This window comes from Equus asinus, chromosome X (assembly GCF_041296235.1).
Source record: "Equus asinus isolate D_3611 breed Donkey chromosome X, EquAss-T2T_v2, whole genome shotgun sequence".
NCBI lineage: Eukaryota > Metazoa > Chordata > Mammalia > Perissodactyla > Equidae > Equus > Equus asinus.
The window spans coordinates 134,877,892-134,882,811 of NC_091820.1; positions in this window are offsets into that span (position 1 = coordinate 134,877,892).

A 4,920-nucleotide genomic window follows, 5' to 3' on the forward strand; every position below is an offset into this window, starting at 1 on the left:
GAGGCAAAGAGAAGTTACTGACTTGGCCAAGTGTACCAACTAGTATGTGACAGAGCCAGGGTGCAAATTCAGGTCTGTTTGAGGCCAAGGCCCAGAAAGACTGCTGCATAGGGAGACCCTCAATTTACTACAGCCCCAGGAGAATCCTTCCAAGCTGATAACATTAGCCACTGTTCCCTTTCTGTCTTCTCACCCTTTAATCCAGTTCCTCATCTGAGAGACTTCACTGCATAGCAGGGCTGGCAACGTAGTTTGCAAAATGAAAATGCAGCATCCCTACTTCAAAATTTCTTATGAACTTCAAGATGATAGAGCATTAAACCAAGCGTGGGGTCCTTCTCAGAGCTAGACTGTAGATTGCACAGATTGCATGCCCATGATGCTCACAGCTTTGAGTTTAGTTTTTTTTCCTTTGAAATGTGGTTAGATTTTCAGTCTTTTTTTGCAGCAGAGAAATTAAAAAATAAAAATTCTTTGTGACGGGGCAACCTAATTGGTTCTTTACTGTTTCTTGCTGCCATTTAAGGAAGCTGGCTCCTAATCTTTTGTTTGAGCATATTAATGAGTGTACAGATGCAAATTAGAGGCATAAAGGATGAAATTATTCTGCATATGAAAAGTGATGGGGAGGGGAAAGAGGCTAGAGCCTAACAGGGTGGAGAGGAAGATCTGAGAAGACCTGGGCACTGGCTGATGGGAGATTTTGGAGAGAGGAAAGGGCAGTTGCTCCCAGGGAGGAAAGAACAGGGTGGTTAAAAGGAATTCTATAAAGGTTTGCCATATGGTGAGTGATATCAACCTTGTTTGGTGTCATAATAGTTTTGATATGCCGGTCATAGATTTTTTTTCTACACTTTTAAAGTAAATAAATAGCAAAGATGAGATATATCCGTAAATATTCAAGTGTGTTTCACCTAAAATCAACTCATGTGATGCTGATGGTACTCATACCACACTTTGGGAAATACTACTCGTTAATTTGTAAGTAATTGTCTGTCAGAGTCGGCAAGAAACCAGTGGTATAGGGAGAACAGGTTAAACACTCTGGAGGCTTTTGGTTCAGGCTGCCACTGATGATACCTATCTGAGTAAATATTTAATTGCCTCCTCCATTTCAAATGCTCATTGAAAGGACAAAAAGATCTATGATGGTTGAAAACCCAGAGAACCCAGAAGAGTGCCATCTGCCATCAATATGCCAGAAATTTGGAGAGATATCAGAAAGATAGAATGAAGCCGGGCCAGACACTACTGAGAGAAGTTGCCGCAACCTGTGTTTCACCTCAGCCTAAGGCCAAGCCTGTCTGGGAGGGGCTGGAGGCTAGGGTACTCTGAGCTGGGGATCAGTCTCCATCCTGGAGAGACTCCAGAGAGCATACCATCTGGGGAAGATATCCTAGAGTGGAGACTCAGGCCACTGTGTGCTACTGCCAGCCAACACTTCCTTCAGATGGTGTGTTGAGTCCAGTGGCAACAGAGGCAGTCAGCTGGGGAAGGTGGGCACTGAGTGAACAAGTGGCAGTACAGAATATAGGTCCTGTTGAAGCTGCTTCCAACTGTAGCTTCTTTGCTGTATCATTTCCCTGGCAATATTAATCTCATTTTTTGTCCCCTGTGCTGGAAGCACTCTTCCAGGCCCTTTGTGTAGCCAGTTTCTTATTTTTTTTTAGCTTAAATATCGTCTCAAGAGAGGCCAGCCCCTATTTAAAGTAGGTCTCCTACCTTATGCTGCATTGGTATCCACTTACTTCATTGCATTCATTACAATTTGTAGTTATTAAATTTGTTCGTTTACTTCTTTTTTGTCTGTTTGCTCCACCATACTGTAAGCTCCATGAGGGGCAGGGATCTCATCTGATTTTTTCATTGATGTATCGCCAAAACCTAAAATATAGTAGACATTAAATAGATATTTGTTGAATGAGTAGGAGTTAGGAGAAAGCAAAAAGGACAAAATGGGTTATTTTTAATGTTGTCAAGACATGTAATATACAGTGAAGATAAAACTATAATGAGTGAACGTTTTTGCATAGTGTTGAAATATAAAACCAATGAACCAAAATCAATAGCTCTCTTACATATTAGCAGTAATCAGCTAGAAAATGTGGTGAAATAGATCATATTCCCCTAAGAACAAGATTAATATGGTATATGAGAATAAACATAATAAGAAAGATTCAAGAGCTGTATGAATGCAGCTATAAACCTTACACAGGGATGTACAAAGACACTTGAATGAGTGGAGAAACAAACCTATTCTTGGGTAATAAAATTTTATACTTATCAGTTCTTTCCAAATAAGTCTACATTTAACTGAATTCATGCCTAGCACACAATAAATGGTTTTTGAGTGAATGTTAAATAATTGAACATAATTACAAAAAAAATATTATTAGGAGTTTTTGACTTGACAAGATAATTCTAAGGTTCATTTAAAAAATTATTCAGAGTTGAGAATAAAATTTTGATAATGAAAATTAATGAAAGGATTGCCAGATCAATTATTAAAACATATGACAATATGAGACAAATTTTAACAATGGTATTGGTGCACAAACAGGTAGATTAGTGAAACAGAATAGAAAGTCAAGAAACAGATCTATGACTATTAAGTACTTAGAATATGATGGTGATATTATAAGTAGGAAAGGATGGATTTAATAAATGGTATTAGGACAACTGAAAAAAAAGTATCCCTACTTCATAACATACTCCAAAATATATCCCAAGTGGATTAAAGATTTAAATTTAAAAATGAAATTATAAAAGTGCTAGAAGGGAACATTAGAGTGTAGAGTGTCTTTCTAGACATGACCTGAAAGGCAGAAACAGTAAAGGAAGAGATTGATACAATTGATAACAAAAAACACTTTAAACTTTTGAACTTCCCAAAGTACCTTTAAAAATACAAAGGTAGCCAACTACCTTGAAAAATATTTTCAACATATGTGGCAGATCAACGGTTAAGTTCTCTACTATGCAACAAATGTATGAAAGACGTAAGCTCACTGATGACTAAAGGTGCAAATTAAAGCAAAAGAAACATCATTATTTTGGCCATTAAATTGGCAAACAACAACAAAAAGGCGAGGATGCACGAAAACTGGCAGTTGCCTGCACTGCTGGTAGGACTGTACCTTGGGAGAGCCTTGCTGGAGGGTTGTATGGCAAAGGTCACCCACCATTCCTTAAGAGTTTATCCTAAGGAATTTTTCATGAATATCTGCAGATATATAGTTCCAGTGATAATCAGTGCAGTGTTCTTCATTTTTTGTTTTTTTCTTTTATTTATTGAGGTATAATTGGCATGTAACGTTATATTAGTTTCAGGTGTATAGCGTAATGATTTGATATCAGTATATCTTGTGAAATGATCACCACAATAAGTCTAGTTAACATCCATCACCAAACATAGAAATTTTTTTTTCTTGTGATGAAAAATTTTAAGATCTACTCTCTCAGGAACTTTCAAATATAGAATACTGTATTAACTGTAGTCACCATGCTGTACGTTATATCCCCATGACTGACTTATTTTGTAACTGGAAGTTTGTACCTTTTGACTACCTTCACCCATTTCACCCACCTTTCACCCCCTGCCTCTGGCAACCACCAGTCTGTTCTCTGTATCTGTGAGTTCTATGCAGTATCCTTTATAATATCAATAAATTGTGAACAACCTAAATGTCTTTCTATGGGGAAATGGTTAACTCAGTTATTATAGAGCCTTATAATGGAATACTGTGAAGTTATTAAAGATAATATTGGGAAATATTTAATGATATGGACAAATCCATGCTATGGGAGTGAAGATGGATATCCTTTCCTCTTAATATAGGAGAGGATCATGCAAATAAAACTAAAAGATGTTTGAAGAAGCAAGGAAGAAGGATAAGGAACCTTTTACAGTGTCTAAGGCCTTGATTTTTATCAGTTAGTAAAGAAGCCAGCATATTTGCCAAGAGTTTCTGTGATGGGATCTGATTTATGATTTAGTTGGAATACATAGTTTCCAAGTTGTTAATTGATTGGGCCTCTGAATGTCAATGCTGTTTGTCAGAGGCAGGTTCACTATTGTATAGCACAGCAATGGGATGTGTTGGCCTATAGTTTAAGCATTTTTAGATTTAATAGTTTTTCAGTTTCACAGCAGAATCATGTTCTGATAATTAATAATATCTGAGCTGTTATGAGATGAAAGTACAATATTTGTTAGCTCTTATACTTTCCATAATTAATTTAAGCAAAGGTGATTACTATTAACGGGTCATAGAAAGTGATAAATGCTTTATATGTTAGGATTAATAATTTCACTTTTTCTTAAGGATTCTCGAATTCTGTGTCTCCAAGCCAGTATGTTCTGTGGAGCAATGGAAATGCTAGTGGACCATCTCTGGAAAACACCTCTGCATGGGAAGCTCTGTTAAGTTTTTTCTTTCCAACAAGTAAGTTCTTGTTTGTTGTTTTTTCCCTCCCGTCTCCTTGTTTTGAAAATAGTAGTTAAATGTTTAGGAGGCAGTGTAGTCAATTGGCATTGGGGTGGGACAGACCTGAGTGTTAATCCTGACTTTGCCCTTTGCCTTAGGCAAGATAACCTTTGAACCTCAGTGTACTCATGTTTAAAATGAAGATATTTACCACAGAGAATTGTGAGGATGAACTGAGACAGTGTTTTTAAGCCATTCCATAAATATTTGTTACTCTTTATAAAATGCTTTTCCTTCACAAATATCTAAACCTTTCACAAATTACCTTAATGGCATTGCCTGAAATTTAATAACTGACCCAGTATTGTGAAATCGATGTCTTCTGTGGCATTAATCAAGGTACTTTGTGGCTCTAATGTTATGGAATACACCAGATGTTTTCCTATCTGTTTTAGTGATAAAAAGTTCAGGTTTCAAGTCACATCGTCTTTTT